Below are 17,059 nucleotides of genomic sequence, written 5' to 3'. Positions count from 1 at the left end.
GCCTGGTCTACAGAGTGAGTTCCAGGACAGCCAGGGCTACACAGAGAAACCCTGTCTCAGAAAAACAAAAACAAAACAAAACAAAACAAAAAGAATTCCTGGCTTGACACATCCCCAACACTACGTTATAAAACCCTCTTACTTTCTTCCCTCACATTTGTTTGTTTGTGTTTTGTTGTTATTGTTCTGGTTTTTTTCTCTCTCTCTGTGTCACCTGGTGATCCTGAAACTCACTATGTAGACTAGGCTGGCCGACAACTCAGAGATCTGCCAGCCTCTGCCTCCTGAAGATTAAAAATCAGAAGCACCATGTCTTGGTTCACTCTGTGTGTGTGTGTGTGTGTGTGTGTGTGTGTGTGTGTTCGCACGTATGCGCATGCACACAGGTGTTGGAAAAGGCCAGGTCCCCTAGAGCTGGAGATGTAGGTGGCTATGAGCTGCCTCAGTGGGTGCTGGGGAGGAAACTCAAGTCTTCTGGAAGAGGAGCAATTCCTCTTAACTGGTAAGCATCTCTGTAGCCTGCAGGAACAGGGTCTAGCTGGATTTGAACTCATTATGTGACCCAAGCTGTCCTTGAACTCACAAAGATCCACTTACCTCTGCTTCCTGAGTGATAAGATTATAAATATGAGCCACTATATCTGGCCTTTAAAAGAAAGAACTTTTTTTGTCATACAAAGTAGCAGACTTCTTGATGGCACTTTTATTATTTGTAAGTACATTGTAGCTGTCTTCAGATACTACTATCTGAAGTGTCAGATCTCATTATGGATGGTTGTGAGCCACCATGTGATTGCTGGGATTTAAACTCAGGACCTTTGGAAGAGCAGTCAGTGCTCTTAACCACTGAGCCATCTCACCAGCCTTGATGGCACTTTTGTACCTACTAGGTGTTGGTTGACCGTCCCTCCCCAGCCTCTCATCTCCCACATCTCCCAGCCCCCAATCCTGCCAAACTCGTCCACCCCCCAGTATCATATCACATGACTCATCACAGTCCCTACTCCTCTCCTTGACAACGTCTTTCCTGCCTCCTGGGTCCTTTTCTACATTCCTGGCATCCATACTCGCTCACTCCCACATAGACGCGCTTATATAAAAATCAGAAGCGAAGAGCCGCATATGAGAGAACATTTGGTGTTTGCCTTTCTGAGCCTGGGTTATCTCACTTAAAGTTGTATTTTTGTGTTGTGGTGGTTTGAATAAAAATGCTTCCCCCGAGGCTCAGGTATTTGAATGCTTAATCACTAGGAGTAGCACAGTTTAAAAAGACTGTAAGAAGGTTAGAAGGTGTGGCCTTGTTGGAGGATGTGGTCCACTGGTAGACTATGCCAGGCACAGTTCTGTCTGTCTGTCTGTCTGTCTGTCTGTCTGTCTGTTTCTCCTTGCAGAGGATAGAGCTCTCAGTTACTTCTCCAGTGCTTCCCTTTATAAGCGCTGCTGTCGTCATGGTGTCTCTTCACAGCAATAGATCAGTGACAAAGACACCAGTTCTGAACATTTTCTTGTAAATTTCATTTTTCCTTATGGCTGAATAAAATTCATTTTCAGTATCCATTCATCAGCTAATAAACATTCTACGCAGAGTCCATCTTCTTTCTATTGTGTATAGAGAGAGCAGCAAGAGAAACAATGAGCAAATACTTCTATAGTAGGAAATACGGTCCTTTGGGTATATGCCATAGTGTTTTATGGCTGGCTCACATGGTAGTTCTATTTTTAGGTTTTTGAAAAACCTCTAGACTACACTCCCACAAACAATGAGTGTTTGTTTTCTCCACATACTCTCCAAGATTTATTATTGTTTTAATATATATTTATTTTAGTTGGGCATGGTAGCACATGCCTTTAATCCCAGCACTCAGGAGGCAGATCTCTCTGAGTTCGAGAACAGCCTGGGCTGTTACACAGAAAGAACTTATCTCAAAACACAAAAACAAGAAAAAAGATTTATTTTTATCTGTGTGAGTATTCCTGTGCTAGAGGAGGTTGTACTAAGTTCTCTTAACTGTTGAACTGTTTCTCCAGCCTATTTTTTCTTTCTTTAAAAAATTGTGTGTGTGTGTGTGTGTGTGTGTAGGACAACTTGTAAGAGTCAGTTCTCTTTTTTTTCCATCATGTGACTGGTCAACAGGGATTAAACTTGGGGTTGTGGGAGTTAGTGGCGAGCGCTTATATCCATCTTTCCTGTCTATTGTTAGTGGGTTTTTTTTTTTTTGATGCACACTATGAACCTATATCTGAACTGGAACTCACTATGTAGACCAGGCTAGTCTTGAACTCACAGAGATCTTGCCCCCGCCTCCCAAGTGCTGGGATTCATGTCATGTATACCCAGTTTCTATAATTTCTTCTAGTTCTTTTTAGATTTATTAATCTGGTTTTGTGTGTTTTGTATGTATAGCATGTGCAGGACTCACAGAGGTCAGAAGTGGGTGTCAGATCCCTTGTAACTGGAGTTACAGATGACTGTGAGCCAACTGATGGGTGCTGGGAACTGAACTCGGGTTCTTCATAAGAGCAGTAAGCACTCTCTGATGGGCCTGGCTTTAATCCATGATTTTATTCCTCCCCATCCATACCAGGAACTTACTATGTAGCTCTGGCCAGTGCAACTCACCACGTAGACCAGGCTATCCTTGAACTCACAGAGGTCTATTAGCTTGTGCCTCCTGAATGCTAGAATTACAGGGTGTACTATCACATTTGTCCCTGTTCTTTTCTCTTGCCCCTTTCTTTCTTTTTTTTTTTTTTTTTTTTTTTTTTTTTTTTTTTTTTTGGTTTTTTTGAGACAGGGTTTCTCTGTATAGCCCTGGCTGTCCTGGAACTCACTTTGTAGACCAAGCTGGCCTTGAACTCAGAAATCCGCCTGCCTCTGCCTCCCCAGTACTTTCTTTCTTTCTTAAACATTATTTATTTTATATGTGAGTACACTGTTGCTGTCTTCAGATACACCAGAAGAGGGCATCAGATCCCATTGCAGATGATTATGAGCCATGATGTGGCTGCTGGGAATTGACCTCAGGACTTCTGGAAGAGCAGTCAGTGCTCTCAACCACTGAGCCATCTCTCAACCCCTCTTGCCCCTTTCAATATTCTTTGTTTTGAATATTTTGGGTTTATACTGACAGTTAATTATGATAATTGTCCTGGCTAGTTTTGTGTGCCAACTTGACACAAGCTTGAGTTATCACAGAGAAAGGAGCCTCCCTTGAGGAAAATGCTTCCATGAGATCCAGCTGTAAGGCATTTTCTCAATTAGTGATCAAGGGTGGGAGGGCCCATGGTGTGTGGTGCCATCTCTGGGCTGGTAGTCCTGGGTTCTATAAGAGAGCAAGCTGAGCAAGTCAGGGGAAGCAAGCCAGTAAGTAGCATCCCTCCATGGCCTCTGCATCAGCTCCTGCTTCCTAACCTGCTTGAGTTCCAGTCCTGACTTCCTTTGGTGATGAACAGCAATGTGGAAGACTAAGCTGAATAAACCCTATTCTCTCCAACTTGCTTCTTGGTCATGATGTTTTGTGCAGGAATAAAAACCCTGACTAAGACAATAATTAATTTAGTAAATATATATATATATATTATATAATAACTTTTTGGTTTTTTGAGACAAGGTTTCTCTGTATAGCCCTGGCTGTCCTGGAACTCACTTTGTAGACCAGGCTGGCCTCGAACTCAGAAATCTGCCTGCCTCTGCCTCCCAAGTGCTGGGATTAAAGGCGTGCGCCACCACTGCCTGGCTGAGGATGATCTTTTTTGATCCAATGTTCTAAATGCTTTATGTATCTGGACAAATGTCTCCTCGGTTTAGGGACATTCTCTGCTACAATTTATTTGGGAATGTGTTCTACACCTTGAAATGGAGTCACTCACCTTCATTTTATACACGTGATTCTTAAATTTGGTCTGTGAATAGTGTCTGGGGTGTGGTGAAACTCCATCTCATAACTTCGTATTTATGTGTTCTTTTTGGAATGTTCAAGTTCTCCACCTTGTCTTCAGGCTCTGATATTCTGGCCACTCGATGATTGCCGAGGGCTTCCACAGACCTTTTTTATTTGCATTATTTGTTTTGTTTCTGGTATTTCAGTTTGTTTATTTTTCTTCAGTATTTCTATTTCTTTAATTGCATTCCTCATTTCTCTCTTATATCTACTTCCTTGTTTCATTTATATGTTTGTGTTTTGTTGGGACTCATTCATTTTCTTTTTTTTTTTTTCAGATTTATTTATTTATTATATTTATTGTAAGTACACTGTAGCTATCTTCAGACACTCCAGAAGAGGGAGTCAGATCTCATTACTGATGGTTGTGAGCCATCATGATGTGGTTGCTGGAATTTGAACTCAGGACCTTCAGAAGAGCAGTCGCGTGCTCTTACCCGCTAAGCCATCTCACCAGCCCCCAAGATTTCATTTTCATCTTTGATTTCTTTGAATAGACTGAAGTCCCCTCCTTTTTGAGGGGGTGGGGTGGGGAACAAGGTCTGGCTGTCCTGGAATTCTCTGCGTAGAGCAGGCTAGAACTCCAATTCACATCTGGAGATGTGTCATTGGTTAATTTTTTTAAAAATTTTGTTTTTGAGATAGGGTCTCACTACTCGAGGTATAGCCCTGGCTGGTCTGGAATTTGCTATATAGATAAGGTTGGCCTCATATTCAGAGCTCTATCTGCCTCTCTGCCCCCTGAGTGCTGAGAGTGAAGGCATGCACCACCAGGCTTGACTGAAATGTATTTATTATTTATTGTAAGTCCCCCTTATCCTTTCAGAACAACTGCTTGTACTGTTCAAGAGGTCGATAGCTAGCCTTTCCACAGGTGGGAGGAGGGCACTGTCTTTGTTGCAGTGGCTGGGCAGTGCGCTGTAGTGACACAGCATGCATTTTATAGTCTACGTTCTTTCTTCCTTCCTTCCTTCCTTCCTTCCTTCCTTCCTTCCTTCCTTCCTTCCATCCTTTCTTTCTTTCTTTCTTTCTTTCTTTCTTTCTTTCTTTCTTTCTTTCTTTCTTCCTTCCTTCCTTCCTTCCTTCCTTCCTTTCTTCCTTTCTTCCTTTCTTCCTTTCTTTCTTTCTTTCTTTCTTTCTTTCTTTCTTTCTATATTAAGCTACAAATTCGGGTTTCTATTAGTCGCACAAAGTGTGCAGCTTCTAACGGAGCAGGCTGTACCCAGCTGAACCCATGTGCCTTTCTCTTTGGCTTCCTTTTTTCTCGATCGTTTTCCTTCCCTCATGACAGGAAGCTATTCAAGCGCTTAGAGTACATAATATGCTCAATCTGGACATTAATTCTTTAGCAAGGATCTCGCTTGTTGACAAGGATGCCCACGGCATGCTGGGTAACACTAGATGCTTCCAGTCTTGCCCTGATGATTCTAATGGATGTTTCTTTCTGAACAGTGCTCACCTGTTTGATTTCTACAGTATCACCCTTCTTGTAGATTCGCACGGAGATGGCCAGAGGAAGAACGCCATGTTTTCTAAACGACAGAGCGGGTGCTCCTCCTCTTTCCCTTCCTGTTTGTCATCTCGGTGAGTTGTGCCCAAGCCAGTGGCTTCCACACAGTCTGGTACACAGCCTCAATGGCCTCAGTTTCAACCACCACATGTACAAAGCACAGGTCACTGGATCCAGACACCCACCGACCTGGAGGATGGCTCCCCACCCCCTGAGTTAAATTTTCTTTTAGATTGTGCTATTTTTATTTTATGTGTATGGGTATTTTGCCTGCATGTATGTTTGGGCACCTCATGTGAGCAGTGTCCTTAGTGGCCAGAATAAGGCACTGGACCCTCCACCCCCAGCCCAGCCACACACACACATGGAATTAAAGTTATGGATAGTTGTACTACCAAAAGCAATCTACAGATTCAATCCAACACAAAGTTGGGCAGTGGTGGTGCATACCTTTAATCCCAGCACTCAGGAGGCAGAGGCAGGCCGATCTCTGTGAGTTTGAAACTAGCCTGCCCTACAGAGCAAGTTTGAGTAAAACCAGGGTTACACAGAGAAACCTTGTCTCAAACAACAACAACAACAACAACAAATCAACAAAAATTCTAATGCAAAAAATTCCAACACAATTCCTTAGAGAAACTGAAATTTTCAATTTCATATGAAAATACAAAAAATGCAGCTAAAACAACTCTGAACAATAAATCACTACTAGAGATATCCCACCCCAGATCTCAAGTTATATTACAGAGCTATAGTAAAAAAAAATTATATTGGCACAAAACCAGACACATTGATCAGTGAAATCGAATTGAATGCCCAGATATAAATCTGCACGGGTATGGATACCCGATTTTTGAAAAAGAATCTAAAAAATATATACTGGAGATGCTAGCATCTTCAATAAATGGTGCTGGTCAAACTGAATGCCTGCATGTAGAAAAATCTAAAGATATCACTCTAAACAAAACTCATCTGCAAATGCATCAAAGACCTAAATATGAGACCAGGCCCTCTGAATCTCACAGAACAGAAGGCAGGGAATAGGTCTGAACTCACTGGCACAGGAAAGGACTTTCTGAGTGGACACTCATGGCACAGGCAGTAAGACCAACAATTAATAAATGGGACCTCATGAAGCTAAGAATCTTTTGTTTGGCAATGGACAGCATCATTTGAGCAAAGCGGCAGCCTACAGAATAGGAAAAAACATTATTCATGGTGCATCTGGTAGAGGCTAGTATCTAGTTTATATAAAGAACTCAAAAAACTGAACAGCAAGAGAACAAATAACCCTGGTGAAAATGGGATACAGAATGAAGCAGAGAATTCTCAAAAGATCAAGTACAAAAGACTGAGAAACATTTTTTAAAATGTTCAATATCCCTAGCCATCAGGGAAATATAAATTAAAACTGCTTAGAGATTTTATCTTACCCCAGTCAGAATGGCCAACATCAATAAATGACAGCTCATCCTGGCAAGGATGCTAGGAAAGGGGAAACACAAACTCTTCGATGCTGAGTATGCAAACTGACATAGTCACCATGGAAACCAGTGTAGAGGTTCCTCAAAAAGCTGAGAATTGATTTACTTCAAAATCCAGTTATATCATTCTTGGGTATACACCCAAAGTGTGCTACCTCCTACTGCAGAGGGGTCTGCTTACACATGCTCATCGCAGGAAGCTGGAAACAGCCTAGGTGCCCATCAGCTAGTGAATAGATGATGGAAATGTGGTACATTTACAAAATGGAGTCTTAGTCAGCCAGTAAGAAAAACAAACATGAAATTTGCAGGTCAGCCGTCCTGAGTCAGATAACCCAGTCCAGAAGCCAAGTGTTAGATGTTATCTCTTCTACATTAGTACTTAAGCTTTCAATATGCATGTTTCAATTTGAATGGACACACATGTGTCTATTGAGGATTGTGGTGGGAAACTAGTAGGATTAATGGGGAAAGAGCTGGGAGGGCAGGGAAAGAGAGGGATCATGGGGAGAGATTACTAACGCTAAAAGCTTTTTTACAAAAACACCGAAACTCACTATTATGGCAACTACCTAAATATATACATATATAAAAAGGATTTAAATGGAGTAAACATATAATAGGGGAGACAGTGCCCCAACTAGACATCTTATGTCATTGGCTAAAACCTCCAGTGCTGGGAATGGGTTACATCTTGTTGAATCATTAGCCTAAAGGTCCCACGACACTCTAGCGTCTCTCTACCTCCCACTGACTAGCATTCATGGTGCTGGAATTACTCTGTACACTAGTGGAGGAGAAAAGTCATCCTTAGTATAACCCAGCTATGAAGTCTGTAGCCCACAACAGTGACTTGCCTGTGATGAATACTGGTTTAATAGTGATACAACTGTTAAAAGAATAACCAATGATGAATACTGGTTTAATAATGATATAAATGTTACAAGAGTAACCAACCACTTTTTGGTGGGATTTAAGACCCACCCCATGAAACAGAACAATAAGTAGCCAAGGTCACTGGGCAGTGGAAAAACTGATTATTATTCTGCCAAATCCATATAAAGAGAAACAAAATGCTTCTAAATGGCATATTGCTATACACTGCATCACTCAACCTCCATCCGAGTAGAGAGTACATCTTTTTACAGTAGATAGTACTTAACACAAAGACCCTCAACTGAACAACAGGTAGAACGTAAGGGACTTTGGAGTACTTGGTCCTAAATGGCATGTTTTCATCACATCATTACCTCAGGGCTCAAGGGTCTATGAGGAAGAGGAGGAGGTGGAAAGATTGTAAGAGCCAGAGATGGTGGATGACACCAAGGAAACAGCATCTTCCAGACACAACCGGACTGATATGTATATAAGCTCACAGAGACTGTTACAGCATGCACAAGGTCAGCATAGATTCAAATGAGACAAAAATCCGAGGACAGAAAAGTGGAAGTGGATGCAAAGTCTATCCAAGAAGACAATTGCATTTGATACCTGCTAGAAAAGGGGAAATTAGTTTTCTCCATTGGAGAGTCACTGGGTATATCAACAGCAGTCCAGGGCAGGCCCCCTGGCCAGGAGAAGTTAGGCAAAGCAAAAGGGACTCTAGGAGGTTTTGTTTGTTTTGTCTGTTTGTTTTTGTGAGATTTTCTTGTGTGTGTGTGTGTGGGGGGGTTAGTGGTGGTGGTGCTTCCTCCCTCCCTCCCTCCCTCCCTCCCTCCCTCCCTCCCTCCCTCCCTCCCTTCCTCCTTTCTTCCTTCCTTCCTTCCTTCCTTCTTCCTTCCTTCCTTCCTTCCTTCCTTCCTTCCTTCCTTCCTTCCTTCCTTCCTTTCTTTCTTTCTTTCTTTCTTTCTTTCTTTCTTTCTTTCTTTCTTTCTTTCTTTCTTTCTTTCTTGTTTTCTCAAGACAGGGTTTCTCTGTGTTTAGGCCTGGCTATACTAGAACTCACTCTGTAGACCAGGCTGGCATTCTGGAGGGGTGGATCTGAAAGGAGTTGAGGGAGGGGAAAACATAATCAAGATATACTGTGAAAAAGTTTAAATAAGGGCTGGCTGGAGGTTTATTATTATTTTCTGTGTATGGCTGTTTTGCCTGCATGTATGCTTGTGTAGTGCTCGTGTACAGTGCTCGTAGGGGAGGGGCCTGAAGTTGGCATTAGACTTCGTAGAACTGCAGTTATTAGGGTTATGAGCTTCCATGTGGATCCTGGGACCCAAACCCAGCTTCTCTGACATAGCAGCAAGTGGCCTCACCAGATGACCCACCTCTCTACCCCCATCCCCCTTTAGGCTGCTCTTATTTAAAAGTTTTGCTCTCCTTTTTATTTTGCTTTTTATGTATTTATACAATCTTGGGAGTTGGTTGGGGTTTATGTCACATTTTGTTTCTATGTGTTTGAGATGCCATCTTGTTACATTATCACTGGCTGGTCTTACAATGTATCCCAGACTAGACTAGAACTTGTGATTCCCCCTGCCTCTGTCTCCTGAGTGCTGGGATAATAGGTTCCTCCACTGTGCCTTATATCAGCTATTCTGTATCAGTGATGAAAAGACCTATGAACACACAGATCTATACTGCCTTCTAAGGAAACCCTCATCCAGGGTCTGAGTCCTTCCTTATATTCATAGCGGAGGAGGAAAGGAAATGAGGTCGTACAGTCCCTCTCCCACCACAAGTCCTCTTACCAGAAGACACATGTGGCTTTGTCCTTACCTGTGTGACCTGATTCCTCCTGTCTCAGCACAAACTGACATCCTGTTGTGTTATATGCAGACAACAGACAGGGTCACTTCCTGGGAGCCCTGGACCTCTGTACTCAGTGCTTCTGTGTGGGTTTTCTTGTCGCCGTTACCAAGTATTTGACAAGAACCAACACAATGGAGAGAGGACTTCTTCTGGCTCACAGCTTGAAAATAGAGTAGGGAAGGCATGTTGGGGCTGGGGTGGCTTGCGGCTGTGGAAGGACCATAAGGCTGCTTGTTTACAATTTCCATGGATCAGGAAGCCCAGACAAGGATATACTAGAACTCATCTAGAATTCTCCTTTTTCTCTTTTCATTCAGCCAGGGATCCTAGCTCATGTCATGATACCATCCATTTTCAGGCCCAGGTTTCCTTCCTTAATCTTCTTAGGAAACACCCTCACAGAAGTGCCCAGAGGTATGTATCACTAATGTCACGAGGTGGGGGGTGGGGCACATCTTCCTCCTCCTCTTCCTCCCCCCTTCCACCTCCACCCCTTCTTCCTTTTCCTCTTCCTCTTCTTTTCTTTAAGCCAGGATTATGTTAGGCAGTCCTGGCTAGCCTAGAATATACTACGTAGATAAGGCTGACCTCATTGAGATCCACCTGCCTCTGCCTCCCAAGTGCTGGGATCAAAGGGAGGTGCCACCATGCCCAGAATTGGGACATTTCTTAATCCTCCCCACTTGACAATTTAAGCATCAGAACTCCTCTCAACAAAGGCCATTCGACCATAAGGTAAGGTGTTGAATGTTCCCCAGAGGTAAAGACAAAGGTGATAATGGACGAAGGCACTGTATTCAACAAGTAACCTAAACAGGAATGTGTCTGTGCATAATTGTGAACAAGGGAAGACCAAAACACGGTGATACTGAGGTGCTAGGCTTGTTTTTCCAGGACACAGTCACCAAAGAAATAAGAGTATGGTAGGGTGCATAGGATAGGAAGTAATGGAGGGATTTTGTTTTTACAAAGAATAATGTGAGAGGGTACTCAGGCTTTATCTTATGTATTTATTTACTTTTTTAAAGGTTTATTTATTTATTTATTTAATGTATATGGGTACACTGTAGCTGAACAATTGGTTGTGAGCCTTCATGTGGTTGTTAGGAATTGAATTTTTAGCACCTCTGCTTGCTCAGATCAACCCAGCTCGCTCCAGCCCAAAGATTTATTTATTGTTATACATAAGTACACTGTAGCTGCCTTCAGACAGCACCAGAAGAGGGCATCAGATCTCATTGTGGGTGGTTATGAGCCATCATGTGGTTGCTGGGATTTGAACTCAGGATCTTTGGAAGAGCAGTCAGTGCTCTTACCTGCTGAGCCATCTCACCAGCCCAAGTAGTCGGCCTTTAAAGAGCACTGGTTATTCTTCCAGAGGACTCATGTTAGGTTCCTCGCAGCCATCCCACTCCATCCCTTGGGGGATCTGACACCCTTTTCTGACCTCCACAGGCACCAGGCACAAACATAGTACACAAATATTGTTGGCAAAACACCCATGCACATAAAATACAGAAAGAAACAAAAAAGAACAATGTTAGCATGTATCTGAGTGTTCTTGAAAACTGTTCAATAGAAATGGCCATATTAATAATGCAAGGGACAGAAAGAAGTCCAGACCTCTAGTCCAACCTTCAGAATGAGCAGAACAGCCTGCAAACTTTCCACAGGCAGGGAAAGTGGGAGGCCAGAGATGGGTGTGTGCAGTCCTGTAGTTTGGTAATGGGAGGGAGACTTTTGGTTTCCAATAGGAGGCCTAACTAAAGGGCTCTGAGAAGTTATGGAATGGCCACCATCTTTGAAAGCCTTCTGAAGAGAAACACAAGACTGCTTGAGAGTGAGCAGCACTCATTCTAAGTTTGTGACCAAAGGTTCAAAAGGGAAGAGACAGGGGCTGGAGAGGTGGCTCAGTGGTTAAGAGCACTGACTGTTCTTCCGAAGGTCCTGAGTTCAATTCCCAGCAACCACATGGTGGCTCACAAACCATCCGTAATGAGATCTGATGCCCTCTTCTGGTGTGTCTAAAGACAGCTACAGTGTACTTACATATAATAATAAATAAATCTTAAAAAGAAGTGGGGGGGGGGGGGAGAGGCAGCAGGGGTTAGCGGTGGGCATTGCTGGAGAGATGGCTCAGCAGTTAAGAGCACTTACTGTTCCTCTAGAGGACCTGGGTTCAGTTCCTAGCACCCACAGGGCAGCTGACAACCGTCTGCAACTCCAATCCTAGGGTGTCTGATGACCTCTTCTGGGCCTCCACAGGCACTGCATGTGTGGTACAGGGACAGACACTCGTTCAGGCAAGCACATAAAACATAACAAACATCTCAAAAATATTGAAACAAACAAAAAACACTCAAAAGGAATCCAGTCAGCCATGTTGGTAATGTTTCTTCAGCCGCAGGGAGGAGACGGTCTTCCTTCATCCAAGTCAGCTTACTTCAGGTGGGTGAACAAGGAAAAAAATTCGTCACCAAAGGCCAATATTCTGTATATCTCACACCCTCTAAAACTTTTGTGTAAAGAAATTCAAACCTTTTACTTTCCTCTACCTGGTAAAGCTTTTCTTTCCACAAAGGCCCTGCCCTCCTCCAGTTCCCAAACGTGATCTGCAGCAGCTGACACCTCACCCTCTCCCTTTCATTTACTCCAAGCTGAATCTTTTTAAACTGAATCAGGCTGAATCAGGAAAAGACTATGAGGTGACCCCAGGCAATAGGAAAAAAGACACAGTCACCACCTGCCTTAGGATACACTCGAAGTGAGCTTCTGGCCCTCGAGGACTTGCTAGCCCGGTTAATTTCATTTTTGCAAAGATAAATAGCCTTGCTGCTTGTGCGTTCCTTTCTGCAGCATTTAGAACGTCTGTTTCCAGCCGCATTGCTGAGGGGGCTGGAGACAGAGCAGGAGCCCTCATCCATACCTAAGAGCAGAGCCCAGGATGACTCAGCAAGGACGTGCTAAGTGTGAGCACAGTGGAGATCCCCAGGGCTTGGGTCTGCAGCACTGCGGGGTGTGGAAGGCTCTGAGCTCTCTTGGTCTGGATACAGATGGAACGCTGTGTGCAGTCCTGGAAGAGCTTTGGGCCATTTTATTTGTCTGCAAGTGGAATTTAAATACGACACAGAGAAATGAAGACATGAGCTGGAGATGACCTGCCACTAGCTTGATGGCCCAAGTTCCATCCTCGGGACTCAATAGCCGAAGAGAAATGACTCCTTTAGAGTTTGTCTTCTGACATCTCTACAGAGGTCTTGACACATGCAGCCCTACAGACATACAAACTAAATAAGCAAAATATTCTGAAGGCTCATTTTCACCATTTTAAAAAATGTGTGTGTGTGTGTGTACACATGAATACTATTGATCTCATGGAGCTGGAGTTATAGGTGTTTTGTTTTGTTTTGTTTGTTTGTTTGTTTTTTGGTTTTTTGAGACAGGGTTTCTCTGTATAGCCTTGGCTATCCTGGAACTCACTCTGTAGACCAGGCTGGCCTTGAACTCAGAAATCCGCCTGCCTCTGCCTCCCAAGTGCTGGGATTAAAGGCATGTGCCACCTCTGTCAGGCATTATAGGTGGTTTTGAGTCACCTGACATGGATGCTGGGAATTGAACTTGAATCCTCAGGAAGAGCAGTATTTACTCTTAATTGTCAAGCCAAGGTAAAAAAAAAGTTTGGTTTTTTTTTTGTGTGTGTGTGTGTGTGTTTTTCTTTTTAAAGTAAAGAACTGGTGTCGGGCAGTAATGGCCCACGTCTTTAATTTCAGCACTAGCAAAGTGAGGCAGGTAGATAGCTCTGAGTTTGAGGCTAGTCTGGTCTACTGATCGAGTTACAGGACAGCCGGGGCTACACAGAGAAACCTGTCTCAAAAAACGAAAACATGAACAAACAAAAACAACAACAACAACACTGAATATTCCGAAGTCTGGGAGGGTGACAAACGCACTTGTAATGTGTTAAAGACGGATTTTAAGTTTGAGGCCAGCCCGGGTACACAGAGCAAGAGCTCGTCAAATACAAAAAACCCAAATGGCAGCTGAGGATGTAGCTCAGTAGGTAAAGGGCTTTCCTAGAATGGGTTTCACCTCCTCAGCTGTGTAAACCGGATATGGTGCCTGTAATCCTCGCACAAGAGAGATGAAGACGGGATTAGAGTTTCAAAGTCATCCTTCGCTACATAGGGAAGTTGAAGGTCAGCCTGGGCCATCTGAAATTCTCTCTCTTAAAAAAAATTAATAAGAAGTTAAAAGGGCCATGGAGTGGGTAGAGGTGCTCTCTGTGCAAGCCTGATGATGCGAGTTCCGTCATTAGAACCCATGGTGAAAGGAGTTGTCCTCCGATTTCCACACGGACACTGTTGGCACGTGCGTGCACATGCTTCACACACAATACACATTACAAAAAAAAAAAAAAAAATAGAAAAGAGAGCACATTTAAAGCTGTGCCTGAGTTACTACGAGAATAGTCAAGGAAATAAAAGGAGGAAAATAATAAAGGGAAGTTACAAACATGGAATACGCAGAGTATTTTAGACAATAGCTACCTTTCCAGAGTCAAGGAAGAGGTATATCTCAAGCTTAGGAACCCCAGCAGGGCTAGAACTAATAGAGTCACGCCACACCCACGTTAGGACACACCTGAGGTGACCCAGACCTCCAGAAGTGGGCGGGTACAGGTGAGAGCGGAACGGCCGGCTAGCGCGGCATCGGGGGCGGGGCCTCCGACAGAGGCAAGGCTCCCTCGGAGCTCCCGAGGGGCTGCGCGGTGGCGCAGGCGCATTGCAGCCTCGCGGGCGGCGCCCCCTGGCGGCGCCACCATCCTCGCGGGGGCGGAGTCGGAGGCGGGGGGTTGCGCTTGGTGACGGGGGACGCGCGGCCGCAGCGCACTGGACCAGCGGCGGAGACCCAGGACGTGAAGCGCTGGCTGCGGCGGCGACGGCGGCCGGGAGCCGCCGGGAGCTGGGGCGCAGCGTGCGGTCGGTGATGAGGGGCAGTGGCGGCGCTCCGGGCGCAGGGCCGGCTGGTGAGAGCGCGGGAGGTGGGCGGCGCGGGCCGGGAAGATGGCGGAGAGGCCTCGCTGCGGCCCCACGGCCTGGCCCAGGCGGAGGCCCCCCAGTCCAGTCGTGCTAGAAATCGGGGCCCCAGGTGACCCGGTAGGGGAGGGTCCGCAGGAGGACGCCGCGGCCAAGGGCCAGGGAGTGTGAAGGCGGGTTTGCGTAAGAGCAGGGGCCCGAGGGTGGTGGGTGTGAGGGTGCCATGGTCTGCACGCGTGCCCGGCCTTTGGATGGGCGTGAGTGCGTGTGTGTCCCTGGCCAAGATAGTTGTGTGCGAGCCCTTTGCTTGAGGTGGTTGGGGTTGGGGTGGACCTGATGGTGGGTGTGAGATGTGAGGGTGCCCGGCCTGCAGACAGGTGTGTGTAGTCAGCCCGAGGACAGGTGTGCGTGCGTTCTGTGTCCAGGCCCAGAGCCGGTGGTGTGCTTGTGCCCTTTCTGTGCACTGGGCTCCGGTCCGTTTGGGGGTGGTGAGAGATAGTGCTTGCCGAACGAGGATCTTGCGGGCTAGGCTTTGTCCGCGATGCCCGGCAGTCGGTGGGCGTCTCTGGGTCGGGTCGTGGCTTGCTTGCGCGTGGTGCGCCCTGGCTTCGCGGCAGGGCCTCTGCGGCAGGCTCGGGTGGTCCTCTCCCCGGCCTTTCAGACTTGGAACTCCCTGGGCGCCTGCTGTTTGGCAGGCGTGGGGTGGGTGGGGGCTGCGAGCCGGCAGGCTGTGCATCCCGGGCCAGGCAGGCTGTCTTTATTTTAAAACGTGCTGCCCGCTTCGGGCGCGGCAGCTGTGGGTGTGTTCCATGCTGCTGCTCACCGCAGCTGCTGTGGGCGCTACGCAACCTTCAGCCGCAAAAATGCGGCTGGACCCCCTCCCCCTTCAGTGTTGTTCGGGTTGGCCAGGCCTCCAGTGACCTCTGCAGAAAAACGTACAGTTGCAAGGCTTCAGTTCCTCCCGTGGTGCAGACAATACGGACGTTTGTCTTTGGGAGCTAGGGAGGGCAATTGAGCACTGCGTCCTGGGCGCAGTCTGTAAACAGCAGGTGGTTTTGTCCCTGCTCCCCTTTTTACAACGAACGTGGGGGGAAGGGAATTAGAAGGAGAGGTGTGACTGGATAGTCCGGAAAGCCAGTCTTCAAGGGATTCTGAGTGCCTAGGAGGGAATAGAGAGATGTGACTCCTTCCAGCTCGTGGTCTAATCAGCTGTCTTGTAAGAGTCTGGAGCAGAGTGAAAATGAGTGCTGGTTCTGGAGCCAGACTGACCGCCCTTGAGTCATGACTCCTCCTTTACTGGCTTTGTGGTATTAGGTAAGGTCTCTCTGCCTTTGGTTTCTTGGCTGTAAAATGGGTACACTAATAGTATTGGTCTCAGAATGCTGTTGTGAGGACTCTGTGACTTAAGACTTGTAAAATTTTTCACACCTGGGAAGTTTTGAGTGTTAGGAATTGTTCTTGCTACGAAATTGCAAGCTGTCAGGGTTAGGTATAGGTTGGACTGTGTGTTACAAAGTGCATAAACTAAGTGTGTGTGTGTGTTAAAATTGTAATTTCGTCTGAATTTTGCTATGTGCTCAGGTAGGTTTCAAACTCATGATCTTGTCTGGCATGCATTGCCATGCTTGGCACAAAGTACTTGTGTGTGTGCAAGTATGTATGTGTGTGTGCATACATGTAATTATTTTCATTTTGTGTGTATGGGCTAGTGTGTGTGTGTGTTTAATTATTTTCATTTTATGTTTGTGCCAGCTCTGTCGAGTAGAGGTCAGAAGATAAATTTTAGGAGTTATCTCTCATATCAAAGTGCCCATACGCACTGACACACACATCTAGCTGGTTGGAAGCAAATCTTTCTAAAGAAAAAAAGAACAATTTTATACACTTAGATAAATTAATTGCATAGAGTTGCTTTAAAAGTCTCTTTGGTAAGGAAACCTCTCGTGCAGCACACAGATTGCCACAGTGCTGACCGGGAGACGTGAGCTTGGTGTTGCCAGAGGGAAGGGGGCATGCAGGCCCTGGGCAGTGAGAGCCAGGCCTACAGTGTTGTACTGCACAGTGTTACCTTTGAATTAAGAAAGGTAACCTTATTAAGGATAAACTTTGACACTGAAGACGTAAGTAACAAAATGAGAGCCAGGTTTTACCTGTATGGTAGCGGGCCTTGGTAAATTACCGGAAGAAGTTCAGATAGACTTTAAACCAAAGTGAGGGGGATTGCTGTGTTTTTCAAGGAAACAGTTAATCTAGTCATTACGTTTCCCTCTTTATCTCAGAATTACTCTGGAAAATGGTAAAATAGCATTCGTACTCTGATAGAAAAGTTAAGTGAGGTCTTGA

General features: G+C 45.3%; 1 protein-coding gene across 4 annotated transcripts in view; it reads left to right on the top strand.

Annotated features, from left to right (window-relative positions):
• The first annotated feature begins 14,531 nt into the window (after window positions 1-14,531).
• Arhgap39 (Rho GTPase activating protein 39) overlaps window positions 14,532-17,059 on the top strand; it is a 94,182-nt gene continuing 91,654 nt past the window's right edge. For 2 of the 4 annotated variants that reach the window (NM_198420.3, NM_001168288.2), the window contains exon 1: window positions 14,532-14,706. The gene's annotated coding sequence lies outside the window, so the exon portion shown is untranslated. The other 2 variants (XM_030248494.1, XM_030248492.1) reach the window with 2 other exon arrangements.

The sequence above is a fragment of the Mus musculus genome, chromosome 15, assembly GCF_000001635.26.
Source record: "Mus musculus strain C57BL/6J chromosome 15, GRCm38.p6 C57BL/6J".
NCBI lineage: Eukaryota > Metazoa > Chordata > Mammalia > Rodentia > Muridae > Mus > Mus musculus.
Note: the sequence above shows the minus strand (reverse complement) of the source record. Positions and strands in the feature narration are given on the sequence as shown.